Source organism: Mus caroli, chromosome 14, assembly GCF_900094665.2.
Source record: "Mus caroli chromosome 14, CAROLI_EIJ_v1.1, whole genome shotgun sequence".
Taxonomy (NCBI): Eukaryota; Metazoa; Chordata; class Mammalia; order Rodentia; family Muridae; genus Mus; species Mus caroli.
Genome location: NC_034583.1, coordinates 51,823,575 through 51,846,584, shown reverse-complemented (window position 1 = coordinate 51,846,584; position 23,010 = coordinate 51,823,575). Strand labels below are relative to the sequence as shown.

At 45.5% G+C, this 23,010-nt stretch overlaps 1 protein-coding gene across 7 annotated transcripts in view; it reads right to left on the bottom strand.

The window, feature by feature from the left end:
• Spata13 (spermatogenesis associated 13) overlaps positions 1–23,010 on the bottom strand; it is a 130,591-nt gene that overhangs the window by 92,905 nt on the left and 14,676 nt on the right. The window contains exon 1 of one of the 7 annotated variants that reach the window (XM_029469027.1): positions 16,159–17,297. The exons of 4 other annotated variants lie outside the window; for them this stretch is intronic. The gene's annotated coding sequence lies outside the window, so the exon portion shown is untranslated. Of the gene's footprint in view, positions 1–11,892; positions 12,025–14,906; positions 14,971–16,158; positions 17,298–23,010 lie in introns of those variants that run through there. 2 more of the 7 variants (XM_021182584.2, XM_029469029.1) reach the window with 2 other exon arrangements.

Below are 23,010 nucleotides of genomic sequence, written 5' to 3'. Positions count from 1 at the left end.
AATAAAATGGTGCTGTCAGAACCTGTGTGGGCAGGGAGCGCTGGAGTGGCATTGCTTCAAGATGCAGAAAAGAAAGTCTGGATGGAGATGTGATTGCTGTGAACAGACTCATCAAGCACCTGTGCATCTGAGAATGCTCAAAACAGTACATGTTACGTTAAACAGATCCTACTACACTGAGATGCGGTCTGGCTGAGATACAACTCATGAAACAATGTTTTTAATAATTCACCAAATTATTAAAAATTTTCCAAACTGTAGTGACTTCATGGAGATTCATAATTCGTTTTGGATATTCCTGAAGGCTGTTTCTTTAGATTTTCCATCACTTAAACACAGTTAGCAACAGAGACCCCAGAAAACTGCTGTGAGGATTTAACAGAATTATTTACTGACAATGTCCACCCTTAACAGCTGCTGGCTGTTATCACAGTCAAGGCCCATGGTCTGTCTCCACCTTGACCCCTGCTGGGATCCCTGGGTTATCTTAACTCACCTTTGAGCTTCCGTTTGGGGAAATGCAGTTTCCCCACACCTTTCCTGGTACTAAGACCCTACATTAAATCATGATATGTGCCAAGATCCCGGGACCCATTCCCATAGCAACCAAAGGCTCTGCCTCTGCATGCCTGGCATCTTTCCATTCAGATAAACTCCAGAAAGACAGGCCCTTTCTTTGTCATCCCCAGCCACAGCATGCGTATACAGCAGTCTTCACTAAATCGAAGCTCGGTAAATACTTTATGGAACTTTCAGGGCCTCTCTGTAAACATCGGCCTTAGATGCCAACAAGGTAAAGTCATTTTTCTGTGGGGAGATGACAAATTTGTCAGGCTGTGGTAGGTACAGCTCAAGGACAGAGTGCTAAGGTGACATATGGAAGGTCCGTGGCTCCACCCACAGCACTGAAACACAAACCTGCGAATCATCTGTACTTTGTAATATACAGACTCACTTTCTAGTTTCTTCTCCCACACACCATCCAAGAGATAAAAGTCCAGTCCTAGAATTAATAGACCCGGTGAATTTAAGCCTCAAATATGACCCTACACCATGTGGGTTCCAGGGAATTGAACTTGGGTCTTCAGACTTGGCAGCAAGCACATTTTGCCTGCTAAGCGATCTCACCATCTCTCTACCCCACTTCCTGCTTTCGAGATCCGGCCATGAGGTGATAATAGTAAGGCCTGTGTTACTCGAGTCTTCACCCTTCGTCCACACACAACTGCTCACCAGACTCCACACAACAAAACATGCACACCACGTCAAGTCCTCAAAAGCAGGGTCCAGAAAACTCCTGCCCTTTGTCTTCAGTTGACCCTTGACTGATAACGAGTTAGTCATGAAATAGATTTTATGTAGCTCAGCTAGAGCATCGGAGACTTCTGCATGCAGAATCCTGAGATGTGGGGAAAGGGAAAGGGATGTCAGCTTGACTAATGATCCTGGCACTGATTTATGCCACACCCACTATAGACGGGTCCTGATGCTTTGGAGCAGAGGATATGGAGAAGATACTTGGCAACTCCAAGCTCACCTCTGAACTCTTGATAATGTGGACCCTCCACAAATCTGAGGGAAGTGTCTTGCCTGCGTTCCCTGTTCCTACTTCCTTCTCAGTCCCCATCACTAACAAGGCAAGCAAGCATGGCGCTCCATCTTCATCAGTTTCTGTTTACTACAACAACTGGTGCACATCGCACCATTCACGTCTCCTAGGAGCACCTCACTCCTCAGACTTCATGAAAATTTCTCCCCTTGGATAAGAAACACACAAAGACACGAGGAACAAATGATGATCCACTGTGACAGTCAGTCTCTTCAGAATTCTGGAGCTATTCTTTTCCCAAGTCTCCCACGCCCGTCAGCTCATTTCTCTCCCTGACAATAGCTGAGCTCTTTCCCGTTTCCATGGACAGAAACCTTCTGGATTACACAGCACGTGGCCTTTGTTCTCTCAGTCTTTGGAACAGCGGTTTTGAAGCTCACCCATGTTGTAGCAATATGGTTTAGAATGTCAAAATAAGTATTTCTACCATCTTTGGCTCTTGTATCCTTTGATATGTCCAAGTTTATCCTTGCCTTTTAAAAAAGATAACAGGCAAGAATATAAATTATCTTATTTATTGTCTATTCTTCTTCTTATTATTATTATTCCTGGCTTGGAATTTACTAGGTAACCTAGACTGGTCCTAAACTCAGAATCCTCCTGCCCCGGCCTCCCGGATGCAAACAGGGACCAACCCAACACTGGTTTGAACAACAGTTTTGTCATCCACATTCTTTCAGAAACAGCCAAAGGATCCTGCAGCATTCAGCTTCAAAATACAACTGCTAGGTTAGACAAACAATGATTTCTTCTGGAAGAGAGATTAGCACTTCGCTGACACACAAGCTGGCAAGAATCAATGGCAGGGCAAGACTGTTTCAGTCCGTGGCTGAAAACTAAAGTCAGTGATGCTCACAAACTGAACATGCTGTCCAGCAAGGTCCAACTTCCCCCGCTTAAGGAGGGCCCAGTGGGTGGACTCACAGAGAGGGATTTTTTGAGTTTGAGGGCAAATCTTGCACTACAAACCATGGGGATTTTCTCTAATTGTATGTTTCTAAGGATGTAAAACATATCCTCTAAACATATAAACATTTTATCAACAACAGGTGGGCGGCAGGTCTCTCTTTGAGGAGGAGACTGGCATCTCAGATGCCCTCTGGTAATTACTGGAGACCTGCTGTGGCTGGCATTCACCTCTGATGAACTTTAAAACCTTTATTAGTTCCTGTATCCTAATAGCAACATGCGCGGCAGGCCCGCAACCACTGTCCAGGTTTTGCACAATGAGAAGAGGATGCAAAACACTGGCCTTCTTGCCTGACATTGGTCCAGGTTTTGGTTCTAACCCTTGGACTGCCAGGGGAATAAAAAAGAATAATACCAGCTTTACAGTAACCTCAAGGAGACTCAAAAAGACATCTGTGAAAGTTTCTTGTGGATTATGTTGCCTGGGTCTGAAATCTATAAATCTAAGACATCTTGCCTGCTCAGGCTTCCTGCTTTTCTAGAATACAACTTTCAAAGCAGTGTATAAAGATATGATGCTCAGGAGGCAGAGGCTAGAGCACTCTGAGTTGGAGGATAATCTGTGAAACACAGTGAGACCTTGTCGTAAAAAGTCAAAATATAGGACTGAGGATGTAGCTTTTGGGAACAGTCCCTGCCCATCATGTGCAAAACCGGGTTTGATGCAGAACCACAAAAACATACTCCAAATCAATAAATAGCCACTTCTGATTTTGGAACAAGACACTGTAGGGACCTGACATTTAGTTCAGTGAATAGAAGCAAATGAGGTGAGAAGAGAAGGAAGGGAGCCTGGAGGACTAGAAGACAAAGCCAGGTTCTGTTCTGCAGTGCTCGGGATTCAACACTGGCCTTGTGCATAGCAGGCAGACATGGAGTCTCCCAGGCATCTGTGAAGAACTGGTTCTGAGCATCTCCCTCACCTGGAACTGAAGTCCACAGATGCAGAAAGCCTTTATGGAAACCAGCCCAGCGTTTGCATAGCCCAGACCCACTGTCCTGTGTCCTTTAAATTGCTCCAGATCACTGCTCACACATCATCACTGACGTGTGTGAATGCGCCTCACACTTCTTTCTACAATGTTTCCATTCTACAGCTGGCTGGATCTGAGACTATAGAATCCAAGAGATATGAAAGCTAACTTTGTGTTTTTCAGAGGATGCAGCCCAAGAGAAAACTCTGCTTCCCCGGAGACCTTATGCCCTTGGGAGAAGAATCAATGTCAAGTCCTAAACTTCTTAGTAATTCTGTTGGTATCAATGGCTACTCTTTACTCCTAATTAAACTAGCCAAAGCACACAGGAGAGGTAAAGGATGGATGGATGGATGGATGGATGGATGGATGGATGGATGGCTAACCAACACTAAGCCAGAACAGTAGAACTGGTTTATCAAAGGGGATGTCACTCTCCAGCAGAGCATACATTATTATTCTGACTGGCTACTGAACTACGATTTAGGAAGATCATAAGTTAATTTGCAGATTTTTCTTTTTGTCCCCTAAAGGTGCAAACAGTTTCTACCCTTCAGAGAAGATTGCTGAAAAAACTACGCTTTTACCTATGGGACATTTCTCAGTTTGGTTTCTAACTTATCAATATTTTCAAGTCTTTCCGAACATAATAAATAAATCTCTTCCATGATTCGGGAGCCAACCTCAAACATCCTGTGGAACCCACATAAGAAGTTACGGAAATCTCTGACACAGGTTCTTGAAATGCTTGCAGGGAAGCCACACAGTAATCTGTACTTCTGGAATCTGTACTTGACCGGCGGAGTCTCCGCTCAATCACTACTGGAAGCTCGCACATTCTGTCTTTACAGTATTTCAACTGAGACCATACGGTGGCAAAATGGTGGCAAAATGTTTGTTACTATCCTCTTTATTCTTCCATGAATCACACAATTGTTAAAAACCAGTTATGGATGCTTTTTAGAGACTAGAAAGGTTAAGTCTTAAGTCTTAAGGCGGGCAATAAATAAAATCGTGATTTTCCAGCACGCCAGGGTCGCCCCTCCCCCCCCGCCCTCTACCCCCTCCCCCACCCCATGGCAGGAAGCTTGCCCTTCACATCAATCATCTCTTCCTTTCCATTCACATTGGCTCTTTACCCAGTCCAATTCCCTACCCGAGAAATCAAATCTATCTGACATTTTCTTCAGAAAACCGACCACACATATTGAGAACACCGAACGAGACCCTTCTGCACATAAATACGCAAGGAGACAACAACCAAAACCAAATGAATTTCAATCTTCACAGGACTCTTAAAAATATCACCACCAATATAAATGGTTCCCATTTTCTCTCAGTGCTGGGAATCAAGCCCAGGGCCTTGCCGATGCCAGGTAAGCCTGCTACCCCAGCTACATCCCCAGCATAGGGGTAATTCTCAAAAGCCTCTTCTCTTCTTGTTTCCATTTCTGAACTGCCTTTGTATCTTTTTGCCTCTTTGGTTTTCTTTCCCATTTATTAACCTACTATAATATATTACATGGACCTGTTTAGCTCTGTAGCTTTAGATACGTTCTTTTTACTTGTTCAGCCCCCAGAACCCCAATGCTCATAGATGTAAAAGACCAGGAACAGCCCAACAGTTCTCTGGTCCACTGTGACTACAGTTATCTTTTACTGCATATGAGGTCACCAAGCCCTAGAGACCTACAGAGGGGCCCAAGGCCACCCACGGCGGGGTAACAAAGCCTGACTTCTTCTCCACCATACAACAGTGTCTCTCAGAACTCCCCTCGTTCTGCACTGTGATCTGATCATGCACAATCCCTTAATGATGCTTAGAGAGAGGACGTGGGCATCCTGGCCAGAGGCATCCAGGAAGTGTCAGAACCGCTGGCTGTAAAACTGTCACCCTCGGTGATTTACTTGCAGTTTCACACTCTGCCTTCAGAACTCTCAAAGCATCCTTGTGTATCCACGGTTTCCTGTGCACCTGACTTCTTACACCACATCTCAGTGATGCCGCTTTGTGCATCATGCATAATCCAAGAGACCAGACAACATCTTTCTATCTTAAGACATCTAGTGCCTGGATCAATAAATATTTAAAAAGTATTAAGTGAATAGATAATGTGAAAAGAATACTAAACATCTTGTTCTGCATAAAGAGCATTTGCGATGTGTTAGAGAAACAGCTATTTTTATTTGATGCGACGAAAGTTGTGGTTTTACATTAAAATAAATAGTACTAATTATATGCATGTTAAATTTATGAGACAATATAAACGTCAGTGAATTCTAAAAGACTGGAGAATGATACATAGAAGTATATTTATTTACTTACAACAGGTCACTTTATGTTATGACTGGGGCCCTATGGGAGGGTGCCTGCATCTAACCACCCTTATGGAGGGACTTCACAGAAACACCACCAAAGTACTCTCTAGCAAACCCTACCAATACCTGATCTGAGAGGCTGCTAGAAAACACACCACCCCAGAGATGTTTTTACATGTTGTAACCTGGACAGGGTTTCTTCACTCATCAGTATTAGCATGTACATTTACAGTTTCCCCAAACAGTGGTCATCCTCAAAATATGTCCTTAGCCACTGTTGTGTTTTACATTTTCAACAGATCCACAAATGAACACAAAACTTACAAAGTATCATACTCTCCAAGGATATACCTACAGTCCTACAGGGTTGTTAGTCATAAATCTAAAGGATTTCTGAAGCTCATGAATGCAGCCTTTCCCGCCTTGGGCTTTTCTAGCAATCTGTAAACAGGTGTTAATGTGTATCTACATTAACCAAGGCTGAACTCTCCCTTGTTCTTTCCAACCTCGGTTTCCAGGAGAGTAAAGGGGAGTGGAGCCAACAAATCGGTAACTTGAGAGCCAGATAATGAGAAATGAAAACCCACCTTACAGACAACCGGCACCAGAGCAGGAGCCGGTCACAGAACATCACCATTCTCTACAACCTCAAGGGTTGCCCAGGCTGGGGAGGAGTCAGAACTCTCTTGCCCTCCTGATGAAGATGTCAAAGGGTGCCGCCACTTCAGGGGAAAGGAGAAAAGCCGATAGGTAGGTCCTCAAATACACAGCTACCAACAACACCCCTTCTAAGGATTGACTCCAGAGAACTAAAAACTTATGAACACACAAAAGTGCGTGTGTGTCAAGGTTTATAGTCATGTTATCCACAACAATGAAAAAGTAGAAACAAACCAAATTATCTACTGATGGATGTTCGAATTATTATGGAATTTGTCCACAAAACAGTATTTTCCACTATAAGTTGGAAGTGCTCACATATGCCATACCACAAAGGAACCTGGAAAATACAGTTCCAAGGAAAAGATGCTAATTGCAAAGTGCCACACACTATATGATTCTGTTTGCATGGTGTGTCTAGAACAGACACATTCAACGCAGCGGAAAGTACGATTAGGAATTGCCAGGGCAACAGCTCAGCTGCAGAATATAGGACACATTAGAGGAAATCTTTGTCCTACCAGCTGAATTCCAGGACCAAGTCAACTCTGGGGGAGGGGGAAGCGCTCTCTGAGATCCTGCAGGGAGCCCACTGTGCTGTTACTAGTTAACTTCCAGGTTTGTATAAACCAACTTTTAAAATTCTGTCTGAGGAGCAGGGTGAGCCCGCAATCATTAATCTGCAGAGTGGCCTAAGCCTGGGATGACCACATCTGGGAACACAACACACCAGCCTAGCTCCCCATCTACTTTGTCTTGTCTCTCTTCACACTGTGAGCTGTGCTTTCCCACCGACGGTTCTCCACAAACCCAACAGCGTATTGAAATGAGTCTGGGAGCTTTCCTAGAGAGCTTCTATCCCACTTTTTAAAGACCCAAGAAAGAAGAGTTTCCATTAAATTTAGCTGCACAAATAAGACCTCCGGGTTCTCACTCAATCAAATAATTTAAATGGCGTAAAGTTTGGGATGTTTCTAGTAAGAAATTGAAAAATCCATATATTGATGACTTATCTTGCCTACTTTGTCGTGTAATCATTCTGTTGTAGCGCCGCAGTCCTGAGGCTGGGATCTCTGGTCCAAGAGGCCTTTCAAGGTCTCTGGGTGCAGCTGCTGGCCTCATTCACAGAAGAGAAGCAAGAACCAGTGAGACGTAGTGACACTATTGACCCTGGGACTCAAAAATGGGAAAGCGGACCTGGGACTTGAGGACAAGAGGTGAGTATCTTGTATCAACTCTTCAAATCCCTGCCTGTCTTGGGTGTTTTCAGAGTTCTTATAACCAATTCCCTTCTTGACTTATCACACTGTATTAGCATCCCTGTGTGGAGTGGGGAGTGCTGGTCTACACGGTCAGCGTGGCTGAGTTGAGTGATGTTTACTGAAGCTCGCTTCTGATGTGCCTGTGAAGGTATTTTCAGAAAAGACCAAACATAGGCTACGCCATCCAATGGTCTGGGGGCCAAGACGGAAAAAAAGCCTGTGAGAGAAGTTACCCACTCCATTAAGTGACCTCCAACTCCTACACCATGTACCTGCCAATGCTGCTGTGCCTTGCTGACCTCAGACCCTGTCTTCTCTGGTCTTTCAAGGTGAGTTCAACAGCAGCAACTGTCCGGGAAGCCTCCAGGCCTTCAGTGCCAAACTAGTCGGGTTTCTCAGACTGAACGACCACCAGGTTCTCAACCTCTCTAGTATGAAGACAGCCACTGCTCAGTAAGTCCCTGTATAATATGTAACTGCACAGTAAACATAGAGGCCATGGGTTCTGTTCCTCCGAGGAACACTGACTCCCACACTGCTGGTCACATCTACTGTGCTTTACCTGGCAACTCCCCATACATGGACTGTTTGAAATTTCAGCCTCATCTCTTAGCACAGTGCCTGGCACACAGTGTAGCTCCATGGATCGTTATTGAGCAGCTGAGTATACAAGTGGTCAAACTCTCTGCGTTACTTCCTTATTCTCCTGGAAGGCCTGGTGCACTCTGTCAAGTCACATAGACTCTTCAGGGAGAATCCATCTGCCTTGCCTGAAACCTCTGATGCCATGGCTACTGATCCTCCCCTAGCCATGCATGGCATCAACCTCTGTGGAGCCTTTCCACCGGATGCTAATCCTCCACCCCTTATCTTCCTATTTTCTTTGCCCATTCGAGAGTCACAAAAGCAACCTGTTTCTGCAGGGACTGATGTGCCTTGGTGGCCACTATCACATATCCAGCTCCAGGTGCAATGAGGCCCGTGAGCCACGAAGGTCTCCAGCAGGGCTCACTCTTATACTATTTACACCATTTAGAGTCTATATGGTCTAACCATATAGACTCCCCCAACCTCCAGTTTTTGTTGTTTTTTGCTTGTTTATGATTGTGTGTTTTTCTCAAGATAGGATTTCTCTGTGTAACCCTGTCTGTCCTGGAACTCACTCTGTAGACCAGGCTGGCCTCCAACTCAAGAGATCCACCCGCCTTTGCCTCCCAAGTGCTGAATTAAAGGGGCACCAACATGCCCAATAAAAACCTTCTCTTACACACACAAACAGCGCCTTTCACTGAACCTACTGCCCTGAGAACACAAATACTCCTCCACTAACCATGGGGTTGTATCCTGAAAAAAACCCACACTGTAAGTTGGAAAGGCCAAGCTGAAAATCACTTAACCTACTGGGCATCCCGCACTGGAGCGCAGAAAGAACACTGTAGGGATCAAGGTTTCTTCTTCATGATTTAGGGACCGACTGAAAGAAGTGAGCACTTCTGCAGCCCAGCAAGGAGAGAGAAAGCTGGTCACATGACACCCAGGTTAGGGAACAGCCAAACTGAAAATCTGAAGTTACTACCACTGAATGTGCATTGCTTCTAGACCACAATAATGAACACAAGGCCAACCCAGCAACAACAGCCCTGTCTTAAGAAACTATCACCAATCAAGAATCAATCATCTTCTCCTGGAGTCACCTATCTCCAAACTACAGTCCTTCTGTCACGCCCTCCTGTCCACTCCCTGTCACTCTCTACCCAGAGCTAGGCCACTTCTCAAGTCCGATTCCAGGCTTCAACTCTCTAGTCTACCCATCCAATGTCTTTAGTTAAGACTTCCTGCGGGGCCCTTTTCACAGATCTGTGCCCAATGTCCCTCCCTGGAGAAAGCTCAACCCTGGAGGTCTTCATCAATGCAAAACGGCCCTTGCCTGTAGGAATCCTCAAAAACCTCCAGAACGCTCATCACAAGGGAGGCCAGTACTGTAGGTCAGGTAAAACAAACACAAACTGGTCTGGGAGAGCAATGTCTGTCCCCTTGACTCCTTCCACTACTGTTTCATGGAAAACCCCATGTAGTTTCCTACGAGATTCAAGGTCTGCCAGCATGATACTTCATCATGCAAGTATGATCAGGAAATGGATGAGACTATCTCTGTGCTCTGGAGCTTGGGCAGGGAGTGTCCTTTGTAGGGACCTCAGCCCTAGTAAGAGGAGGGAACAGCAGACATTAACATCAAAAGCCTTCACGTGAAACACATACTAATGACCAGGATTTCAAGTCTTGACTCAAAAAAGACACAGCAAAGTGGAAGACCAGTGCTGGGAGTCATCTATAGTTAAGAGGAGCTGCCCAGAGGTAGAATGGTTGGAGGAGGGTTAGAATAACCAGTGTCACCTCCACCAAGTAGAACAGGAAGAAGGGTAGAGAGCCTCACAATGCCAAGGGCTGCAGAGAGTCAGTATGTCCCAAGTAAAGGTAGCTACTATATAAATGGAGAGACCACTGTGTAGTCAGAATTGCTTTCCTACTCTGCAGAGGCAAAGAGTCGATGCAAAAACTTCTGAGATACACGCCTGGAGAGGCAGCTGCATCCCGTGCTCCTGTTAGGCTTCCAGAAAGAAAAGAGTAGAAAGACACACAGGACAATGACCGTGGGTGAAAGGAGCTTAGAACTGCAGTGCAAAGAGCACTCGCAAAAGACAGCACCTGACAACCAGTGGTTCTGCCTACGTCTCTAAACTTCAGCAATGACCCAGGCAGATAATGTGTAAGCCAAGGAGAGCTGGCGGTGTGAGTGACATATAGGGTCTAATAACTGATGAACGGGGGGGGGGGGGGGGGGGGGNGAGGGGATACTGCCTTGGAAGATGCCCCTCCTGTCAGAGTGGTTATATGCAACCCAGTGTTTGCTGGAACAGCCTCTTCCAGAAGGATGAACAGAGGTCTCCTCAGTGGTGCTGCTCAGGTTGCATAAACCTACACCACAAAGCTGTGCCACACTCACCCCCACTAACCAAGCAGCACGTTAAGTGTCACTGTACAGAAAAGACACCAGGCTCATGATGAACACACCAAGTAGCATTTCCCAAGCATAGTCAAAGCCAAATGCACTCAGCTTCCTTGGTCTTCCTTCTTCTTCCCAATGGGTTGATGGCTTCAGTAGCTTCAGCTCTCCTTCCTAACAGGTGTAGTACAGCACTTCTAAAGCTTGTGTTCTCCCTGCAGAAAACTGGCAGGCCTGCAGCATCGCCATCTTTCTTTAGCTCCCAGAGACTGAGGTTGAGAAATTCTCAAAGGTTAAAGCACCAGGCCTGACAATGGTGACATGATTCAGACCCCAAGGACATTGTGGAGTCGCTTTGGCTGGAAACTTGGCTCGGATAACATCACGGGAAGGTTTTGCTTTGTTTGGTTCTAGCACTGGGGACCCAATTGGGGCCTCAAGTGACCTCAACCACTGGGCCACACTCCCTGCTTAGCATTCTGTATTTGGGAGTAGGTGTGTGTGTGTGTGTGTGTGTGTGTGTGTACACATGTGTACATACGTTTGTATGTATGTATTTATGTGATTGCAAGCATACATGTGTTTGGTGACACGTGCCTCCAAGATCCAGAAGACAACCTCAGTTATTAATCCTCAGGAATGCCACCTACCTTTCTGAATGTGTGTATATGTGGGTGGGGTGTATTATGTATATGTGACTGGGCAGTGTGGACATGTGCCTGAGGGCGTGTGTCTGTGTGGAGACCAGAAGTTGATCTCAGGTGTCTTCTTCCATCAGTCTCCACCTTAGTTTTTAAGACAATCTCTCACTGACCCTGGAACACACCAAGTCCACTAGGCTAGATGGCCAAGGAGATCTGGGGTTTCACCCTGCCAGCTTGGGGGTTACAGACATACACCGGTGTGCCCAGCTTTTATATGGGTGCTAGAGATCCAAACTCAAGTCTCTGTGCTTACACAGCAGGCACTGTCCTGACTAAGCCATCTCCCTCACCCACCCACCTCCACCCTTTTTTTTGAGACAGGATCTTCACTGGCCTAAAGATCTACCTCCCTCACTTCCCCACTGTTGGGGTTGCAAGCATGCGCCATTACCTTCTTGCATAGGCTCTGGGGAAAGAACTCAGGTCTTGGAATCACCTTCCTACTTGAGCCACCTCTCCAGCTGCTTCTGTTTCCATTCGGTTTTGGAATCTCCTGGTGTTGGTTTCTCCAGGCCCTGGAGAGCGTTCCCTCTTCTCAATGCTTCTCTCTGTGACAACTTACCAGCCGTAGCAGGTGTGTGGCATAGACCATTGCACTTCTCTGACAGGCCGAGGTACTTCTGTAAACATGGCTAACTTCAATTTGCTGGCACAGCGCCCACTTCTCCCGATGCTACTCCCACACCTGCCAGCTGCTCCCCACTTCTTCTTTGCCCAACTCCACCACACAGCAGATGGAGGAAAATCCCCTCCATACCGTGTCCTTGAACAGGGTACAACATCTACATTTTCTCATCTCGTAGCAAAGGGTAACATTTATGTGTCAGCCTGGCTAGGCAGGGTGCCAATTCGTTTGGTCCAATGCCAGCCTAGATGTCCCTGTGAGAACACATTAAAATGTGAAGAGCAGTAAATCTGTAGATTTTGAGAATTGGTTATCTAGCCTTCATGGTGTGAGTGGGCCTCATCCAATCAGAGAGAGGACTGAAGAGGAACCATGGGTGTCTTCAGCACAGGGAATTCAGCCTGGGACTACTTGTCCTGGCTAGTTTTATGTCAACTTGATATAAGCTAAATTCATGTAGGAATAGAGACCCTTATTTATGAAAATGTCTGTAAGATCCAGCTGTAGGAGGCCTTTTCTTTATTGATGGAGGAGAGCCCAAGCCACTGTGGATGGAGCTATCCCTCAGCTGGTGGCCCTGCTTCCATAAGAAAGCAGGCTGAGCAAGCCTTGGGGAGTAAGCCCATCCCTCCATAATCTCTGAATCAGCTCCTGCCTCCTGGTTCCTGCCTTGTTTGAGTTCCTGTCCTGACTTCCTTCATTGATAAACAGAGATATGGAAGTGTAAGCCAAAGAAACCCCTTCCTCACCAACTCGTTTTTAGTTATGGTGGTCTACTGCAGCCATAGAAACCCTAAGATATTATCACTGGTGTCCAGACTCAGACATCAGTTCCAGCCAGGAATCCCAGTCTACTGATGCACTCTGCTGGCTCTAGGCTTGTGGGGGTCCTAATCACAAGCTTACTTTTCAAAGCTGAGAAGCATTTCTTTCTCTCTCTGTCTCTGCCTCCCCCACTCCTGTCTCTGTCTCTTGACATTCCCCCCACTACCACACACCTTGCTGAATTTTGTTTTTAGTATAGAATAGAGTTTTTATTCAGGGCATGGGGAGGGGAGTCAAGACGGTAGTAGAGGCAGAGAAAGAGGGGGGGAGGAAGAGAAGAGAGAGAGGCTGAGCACATGGCAGGGGAAGGGAATGGAGAGAGAGTGGGAGCAGGAAGGCAAGAGCAAGAACAAGAGAGAGGGGAGGGGGCAAGCAGCCCCTAAAAAGAAACGTTTTGAGCACAGATCTGCATCACGCTATAGTTTAGCTAGTTGCTTCCTCATACAGTTTGTATAAGTGCTCCCCATTTGTTGGAAACTTGATCCCAGAGTAAGGGGACTGGAAGTGTTGGGGTGTGGAGGAGACTAATGCAAGTTCTAAGGCCACTAGGAAGTGTGCCCTTAGCAGGGCTTAAGGCAGCGATTCTCAACCTTCCTCGTGCCGAGACCCTCGTGTTGGCATGACCCCTGACCATAAAAATACTTTTGTTGCTACTTCATAACTATAACTTTGCTACTATTATGAATTGTAATGCAATTATCTGATATGTGGAATATCTGATATTCCAGCCCTGTGAGTGGGTCATTTGACCCCAGAGGAGATTCCACCAATAGGTTGAGCATTACTGGCTTAAGCTACCCTTTACCAGAGCCTGACCAGTTCTCTTGACAGAGATGTTACAAAAGTCTGGGCCTGGCCCCACCCAGTCTCCCTGGCTTCCCTCACTGTAATCCAGATGAGATGAATCAGCCCACGATTCCTCACCAGAGGCCCTGTGCTGTCTGGACCTCCAGCCTCCCAAACTGTCAGCTAACTCAACTCCTTTTTCTTTGTAAGTAGTCTGCCTCAGTCATTTTATTGGGATAATGGAGAAGCTAATACATAGCTCGGGTAAGGATTCTGAATCACAGACTTGCATCATAGGCAAAATTATTAAAGTGCTTATATGGCATTTCCTTGGGGCCAAATGTTGTATCTTTGAAATATAACTGAACTGTGTTCTGACTTGAGTTCCCTCTCCACAGCCTATCTCATGTTTATGAAAATATTCCAACATTTTAAAAATTCCCAGATAAGGATACACACTATCTGCCCACACGCATAAAACCTACAGACTAGTTTTGGTGGGGGACTCTGACTAATACATGGGTCATGAACGAGAACTCTTACTTATGTATATATATTCTAAGTTAAATCAAAGCAGTTGGATACCTTCAATAAATGTATCCTTTGATTTCTAAAATACCATGCCTGTTATATTAAAATCAGTGATTTGCTTAAGGTTACTGAAACGAGACCTTGTTAAAAGACATTAATAATCATGATGTCAAAAAAATTATACCAGGCTACTAATGGATTTTGAGTTAAAGGAGCAATTACTTCCAGGGGTAATACAAAAGTCATAACTTCATTCAGCTCTTTCAAGTCTCAATCCCTAATTTTCAGCAAAAGCTTATTTCTTAGTGAATGGGTCTCCAGATAGCTTTAGAAAAAAAAATTACAGCCTTGAACCAGCAGAATCTAAATTACCGGCCCTTAAGAATCATGCTCACAGCAGTATTTTGCTAATAAATAAACTCCTTCGTGAAGAAAACCTTCCATAAAGCCAGCAATAAGCGTCCCTGGGTGTCTTTCCTGTGCAGGGACAAAGCATTTACTGCAAGGTCTTTGGTGGCAAAAGGGGCATCTGCTCAGCCCACAAAGGGTCTCAGGGCAGGGCTTCGGTGCTATTAGGAAAGGCTTCTACGAAAACCCACGAGATGGAGGGAGCCCAAACTGGCAATAAACGCACTTACAAGGCAGGTTCCCCGGAGAAGCACAACAGAAACTGCAGGCTTATCTGGGTCCTGCTCTGGATGACTTCAGCGACCTTCACAGATGACCATGGCATCTGCTTGGGCACTGAAACAGCCAAGCAGGGGTGGACTTTTAGGTCGGCCAGTGGACTCTAGACTCAGAACAATACTCACTCCAGATCCATTCTCCTATCTGACTTCCCTGAACATAACTAATGAACAATATTATTTAAAAGCAACAAACTGGGATTAAAGGTGGGCAGTGGTGGCACACACCTTTAATTCCAGGACTCCGGAGGCAGAAGAAAAGGAAGACGGATCGCTGAATTTGAAGCCAGACTGCTCTACAGAGTGAGATCCAGGACAGCCAGGGCTACACAGAGAAAATTCCTGACTTGAACATTCCAACAAAACAAAACAAGCCAGCAACAAGCTGGGACCATTCTACACTTTAGGTTCTTCATGATGCCGACTACAGTAGGTATAGCTTCATTTGTGGGCCAATCGCTAGGCTGGGGAGTCCAGACCATGAAATTATCAGGGATTTGAACTTTGTCCTGCTCTGAACACAAAATCCACCAGTATGTTTTGGAAGTCTGTGCCGCTGCCTGGCATTAAGTTAATATATAACACCAACCACACATCAGAGAGAGGGGGGAAACCAACAGTTTAAACATACACTCTAGGGAAACCAAAACTGGCATTAACTGCCAAGAAAACAAATCAGCAAAACCCATCGACAATCCTGGTGTTCAAGGGACTCCATCTGTGCCGTCCACGCTTCCCACGCATGTGCAGTTGTTTGCTGGCAATGAGATGGTCCTGTGCCAACAGTTTGGTCCAAACTCCACCCACTCAGCAAAGCTTAGGCCCAGAGTTGCAGGGACACAGCAAAGGGATCTGGCTGTGTTGGAAGAGTATCTCGAGTGGTTCCCAGAGAACATTCCACATGGCTTTAACAAGGAGTTCACAAAATAACTCACTCTCAGTCATCACTGAGGCTGCCACACCCCTCTGCCACACCACTCTGACTACAGGCTTACTACCCCATTAGCCCTCACAACAGCCGAAGGCTTTTCTGGGTGCCCTTGAACCCGCTGCTTGCTTCCATTTCCCTGGGAATAACAATGTCAGATCGGATTAATGCATGTGTTTAAGAGTCAAAACAATATGAGAAAAACACCGCTACCGCGTCTCAGGACACTTCTGGGCATTATTCTTGAAAACAGTAAATCAGCATTAGAATGAATACCTTCCGTATTTCTGGCACCAGCTTAAACGAGTCCACCTCTGTGTCTTCCTCTCATAGCCTGGATGCACCAACGAGGCAGGCTGCCACTTCAGCACAGAAGATTATGAGGTAGTAAAAAAAAAAGCCTTAGTTGTGCCTCCTTGAAAACTGTTTAGTAAGAGTTCCAACATTAGGACACTGCTCTTTTGTGTGTCAACTTTAAAGGAGCCATGAGGCTCTCGACTACAGCTACTAGCTCTGCCATCTGATCCTGGTGGGCTGAGAGGGCAATTTTCCACGGGGAAATCACGGAGAGTGCCAACAGTCCAGAACAATCTTGTTCTCAGAACATTTTACATGTCTGTGACTAAAAAAAAAAAAAAAATCTATGTTCAACTGATATGATTCTATACTCCAAAAAACCGGGCCCTCCTACAGAGCATCTAAATATGCAAATGGAGCAAAAACAGGTGAAAAAAATTACACTTAGGAAGGTGTAGATCCCTGGCGATATTAACAATCACAGCACCGGAAACACTGTGCCTTTGCTGTGTTAAGCTCCCCAGCAGAATCTCCCCAGCTTTCCCAGTGGGCTACCCAAGCTCTCTGTGACTAGATGTCTACTACAGATGACTAGATGTGACAAGCATGTACCTGTGACTAGATGTCTGCTACAGATGCTCATACACTCGGAACCCAAATGCAGCCAAAATAAATTTAAAAATAAATAAAAAAGTACTAGAGACTGCTGCTCATCTAGTGTGGGCACCACTGCCCCTGTGTCCCTGCAAGAGTGACCCTGGCTCACGGGTCTGGTTTAATGGAGCGGCTCTGTTTACCCGTCCTGAGTAATGAAGTGGAGCAACACGCCGAGTTTTCCCAAAACCGATACCATCTGCACAGCTCCAAGTTTTAACCCTAGCAGAGCCACTGGGAATGGCACAGGAACGAGCAGGCGTACATCCAGATCTCAGCCCGGAAACCCACTCTGAGTGTCAACGGAGGCTCCTGGGAAAGCTCTTCCCATGTTCATAGTCTCGGGCTAGTTCTACACTGCTCTCACATAGGTGGGCTGCCTTCCAAGCGAAGGAAAAACAGGAATTTTCTTGTTTGTTTGTTTGTTTGTTTTTGTTTTTCGAGACAGGGTTTCTCTTTGTAGCCCTGGCTGTCCTGGAACTCACTTTGTAGACCAGGCTGGCCTCGAACTCAGAAATCCACCTGCCTCTGCCTCCCNCTGGAACTCACTTTGTAGACCAGGCTGGCCTCGAACTCAGAAATCCACCTGCCTCTGCCTCCCAAGTGCTGGGATTAAAGGCGTGCGCCACCACTGCCCGGCGAAAAACAGGAATTTTCTTACAAACAATTTGCCAACAGAACATTTCACTCTGGGCTGGGAAAGTTCGGTGCCAGAGCCCATCCTGGTATCCCGAAGCCCTAAGTTCAATTCTAAGCCCTACAAAAGCTAAACAGACTACCACCCCCCAGGAAGACCTTCTATTTTTTTTAACTTATTCCTGTATGCACACTTGTATGTCTGTGCCACAGGGGCACATGTGGCGGTCAGATGTCAACCCCCAGGAGTATATGGGTTCTGAGGATCAAACTCAGGTTGTCACACTGGGTGGCAAGTGCCATTACCTACTGAGCCACCTTGCTGGCTCTTGTTCCAACATTTCTTACATATCAAATACTGTTTGCCGCCCCGGGGATGGGAAAGTGAAGGACACGCCCACTGCTCCTCCTTATCAGCCCTGCCAGGCCGTGTGCTGTGTTGAAGGCCTGTCACCTGAGCCTCTCTGGGTTCTCAGAAGGATGCTAAGAGGCATGGACTTATCTCCAGGAGGCAGATGAGGAGCGGGGCAGATAGTGTCCCGCAGTGAGCGTGAGAACCTGTGTACACTGCAGTTCCAGAGGACTGTTTCAGACTCTTAATTCCTATTGGCCAAGGAAAAACCATGGTTTTAACAGCTTCCAAAGATATCCCACAGAATTTAAATGGAGGAAGAAGGATGTTCCTTTGGGGGAAAAAAAACCCTGAATAAGGGGAGATTTCAGCTACTCATCCATAAGCAAAGCCTAAAAATTCACTGAAATAGTCACCTCTTGGTTCAAATTAATACCAGAACATGGTAGATAATAAACAGATAACAGGGTATGGCTAGTATTAGATTCACTGAGGAGTTGAAGATATCCCTATAAGTCATTTACAAAGTGTCTGCTAGTACAAGGTATTGTACCAGATAATCTATACTTTTATTCCTTGGCTTAAACTAACCCTATATTATATGGGGGGGGGGAGACAAAAAAGGCCTCAGAACAGAGCACTCAGCTCCTTTCCAAACAGCCAGAGTTGAATCCCAGGACGCTGCCTCCGGTCCCACTCTCCACTGTACTTAGGCACATGTCTAAACTAACAGTCATGGTATGCATGTGATCCATATGCACAGGTCATGGACATCTGCTCATGCACATCCACAGGCACCCCCAGATCTTATTCATATGCACACCCTGACAACAAAAGCAGGGAAAGACACTACCCAAGCTGAAAGCACAGCAGCTGGGGCATGGTGAGCCACACCGGGATCCCACTGTTCAGGAAGCTAAAGCATGAACGTCACAAGTTCAAGTTCAGCCTGCTGACACCCTCAGTAGTGAGAACGTGTCTCCAACAGCCAACCCCAACAACCACAGGCCAATCATCCTATGACTTTAGAAACCGAAGTCAGCCAAATCCATGAAAAAGAAAGATGACTATACACCGTGACAGACGGGATTTGTGAAATAAGAGCGTCTTGAATATACTTTAAAATCCCTTACATTGGAAGAGGGTAGTGAATGTGATCAAAATACATTGTACGAATTAACAAAGATATTTTAAGAACATAGATGTATATAAAGTAAAAAAAATCCTTAATGGAGTATATTATCACTATTAATGAAAGCAGTCATATGGTTATTTCACTTTAAAAATTAAACTCCTATCCATGACAGAAACACCCAATAAACAAAGGAGCAGACAGGAAAGGTACTACAGCTGACAGAATCCATCTCTAAACACGCACACTCCCCTAGGACAAGGGTAGGTAGGGTGCCGCCGCCACCATTTCTAGTCCGCGTTGTTCTGCCCAGCTCAGCTCAGAAAGTGGGGATAAAGGCGTTCGGAGAGAAAAAGAAGTAAAACCATCTCTCCTTCTGTGTGTCGTAATCTCACACAGAAAATATATTAAGGATAATGCTAAAAAAAAAATAACATTGAGCTAGGAGTTCATGAGCTTAGCAAGAGTGAGCCCCATTTCTACACTGCTGCAATAAACCGTTCCCACGAGAGCTGTAGGAAAGAAATCCATTTTCAATAGCACCAGAAAGAATAAACACGCAAGGATACTTTAAACAAAGGAAATGCACAACTTACGCTCAAACACTATAAAACAATGTGGAAATTCAAGACCTCAGCAAATGGATTCACCACAGTCAGAATGGAAATGTGCCTCAAATTAATCTAAGGTTCAATGTAAGACCACCAAGATCCCAGCTAGTTACACTTCATAAACCTGAAGGCTCATCCCATAATCCATATGCAAATTTAAGGGACCTAGAAGAGCCTAAATGTTTTTGAAAAAGATATCTTACACTTCACAATTTCAATGCTTACCACAAAGCCACAGAAACCAAGACGGTGGTGGTACTGGCATAAGAAGAGATATATAAGACAATAAAAGCCTCAGTTGGAGTCACTGAAATTAGGAACTTTGAAGCAGGCCACACCAAGCACTAAGTGAAAAGAAAACCTGTGGAGCGGGAGAGATGGCTGCACGCTGTTGGTCTAGAGAGAGTCTAAAATCAAGAATAAGGAACACAGCTCAACAACCCAATGACGTCACCTAGTTAAACTGGCAAAGCACTTGACCAGACATGTATGGAAAGACACAAATCACCAATAAGCACATAGAAAGATACCGACATCACTACACAGCAAGGGAATGCATCTCAAAACTAAGGAAGCCGTGCTTTCTGAACACTGAGACAGCAGGGTTTATGATGGTTGCCGGGAGTGGGAGAAGGGGCGAGTGTGGGATTGTTACTTAATGGGTCAGGTTTCTGCAAAATGGAGTTTTAGAGGCATGGGGGAGAGGGTTCAGAGGGTAAGGGTGCTTGCTGTGAAAGTGTGAGGAACCGGGTTCAGATCCCACACAAAAGCCAGGGGTGGCCATTCACACCTGGAACCCCACTGCTTGGAATGGGGGACAGAGACAGAAGGAGCTCGAAGGCAAGCCAGCAGAGCCAAAACATGTTAAGTTGCAGGTTCAGTAAGAAAGCCTGCCTCAGAGTTAGAGAGAGATGGGTCAGTGATTAGGAGAAGTGTCTGCGCTTCCTGAGTCCTGACTCCTGTTTCCAACACACATGGTGACACACAGCATCTATTACTGAAGCTCCAGGACGTCCATGCCTTCTTCTGACCTCTACCTGCACCGGGCACACAATTCAACAGTGCACATACATATGTAGGCAGAAGCACTCAGGCTAAAATTAAAAAATATGAGGGGTGGGAGGAGAGAACATGCCTCTCTTAAGTGAATAAGGCAAAGAGAACTCATATATCCAAGAAGTCCCTTGGTCCCTCTGTCATGTGAGAATTTCTGTGAATCATGAAGCAGTATTTACCAGACATCACATCTGCCATGTCTAGATTTTGACCTGATAGCCTCCTGTGACAAATACACTTCTACCCAGGCCACTCACTATATGGTATGCTGATTACAGCGTTCCAGGTGAGAGACTGAGATGTCTGGTCCACTAAGGGAATTTGAAAACCCAGAATTTATTTCCTATATCTAACACAGAAATTTCACTTTAAAATCTGAAAGTAAAGTCCTGGCCCTGCAAGCATGATGGCCTGAGTTTGAGTTCCAGACATCCGTCCCATCACACACACACCTCAGCCTGTGGTGGCACATGCTTGTGAACTCACCGCTGATGAGGCGGGGACAAGGAGCCCTTCAGCCAGCCAGCCCAGCCTATTTGGAGGGTTTCAGGGCAGTAAGAGACCTTACCTTATATCTAGAATGATAGATGGTGGAGCCAATGAAGTGGCTCAGAAGATAAAGGCTACTCACTGAACTTCCTCTTCCCATGGTTTCAAGTACCCAGAATCAACTGCAGCCTGAAAATAAATGGGAGAAAGTTCTACGAAAATAACATAGCTACTAAGCCTAGCAACCCGAGTCTGGTCTCCAGGACCCACATGATGGAAGGAGAAAATCAACTATTGTAAGCTGACCTCTAACCTCAATTTGAGCACCGTGACATGTGCGTGCCCATGCACACATCATGCATGCATATGCATAATAATAAATAAAATAAGCTTCTAAAAAATGTGGATGGCTCCTGATGAATGACAGCCTAGGTTGATCTCTGACCTCCTCATGCACAAGCACACACATGTACCACACATACATGTGTCTCAGCACACACAAACACATATTCTCTCTCCCTCCCGCCCTCCAAAAAAAAAAAAATCGGTATTCTCTTGTAACACTAGACCATACTGCCTCGTGGACATGATACTAGAGTTTCTGGCTGTCTACATTGCTTCCTTTGAAACTCTCATAAGGTCCCCAATGTCATCTTGCATGGCACTCAGGGAGAGAAGCAGGATGTGGCTACCATACAGCACCCCACTTCACCCATGTCTCCCAAGAGCTTTAATGGAGGCCTGACTCTGCAAACAGTGTCAATGCAAGCTAGTAATTCCTCTGTCCAGCATGGCCCCAAGAGGCATGTCCATCTAAACCAGAGATGCAAAGATGGAGACGTCATGATTCTCAGTCTGAAGCACTCACTGGTTCACAAGGGTTGCGGCAGCAACGCAAGGGGAGGTCACAGCCCCAGCAAGACACATTTTATTGAGAGAACAATAAAGGATGAAAGGAATTCCTTCTCTGATTTACCTAAGGCATATCGTGTTGGCTCACTAACAGCTGCCTGCACTCTCATGAAAGAGTATTATTTTCATTCACATATTAAGGGGAGGGGGACTCTTATTTTGACAAGCCCTCACTAAGTAGCTCAGGCTGTCTTTGAAAGGACAATCTTCCTGCCTCAGCCTCATAGTGCTGAGAAAAGGCGAGTGACCCATCATATCTAGCTCTTATTAACTATTGATAATTAAACGCAGTGATGAATCCAGAACAGCGGTGTTCACATCCACTCTGCTTCAAGGAATAATGGAGCTAAACACTATGACCTTGAACTTGAGCTAGAAAGCAACAAATGGTAACTTATGACTTCTTAAGTGGGTAAGCCAGGCATCCGCTCACAAGCAGGGAAGAGAGGAAGAAGAACTTAGCCAACAACAGCACAGCGTGGACCTGCCAGCTAGTAACCACTAAGAGCCAATCAGCCCATAATTACATTATTATTTGAAAAAGCAGACCTTCTTTCAAAAATATCAGGCTTCCTTTTTACAGAAAACAAAGCAGATTCAGTCAATTTTCCCCAAGACTAGGGTCATTTTAAGGCCTTATGCCAGAATGCAGTGTGCCTAACCTGTTCTTGGACTTGCTTGGTCCGGTTAACAAGAGACCTGGTTTTCCGAGAAAATAACAGTTTTGTTTGCTTGGTGTATGTGTATATGCATGAACACATGAGTATGTGCGTGTAAGTGCATATGTGATATGAAATGCAGACACTAAAAGGAAACTATGATATCATTAGGAGAAGAGGAATACTTAATTTACCATACTTTCCAACTTTCTGCCTGTGTTATGGTATGGTATGTCTAGTCTAAGTGGCCCTGCCAAAACTGTACCTGGTGAAAGAGGTTAAGTAAACGACATGAAGTGACCTGGGTATGGACTCTAGACCCACTGTATT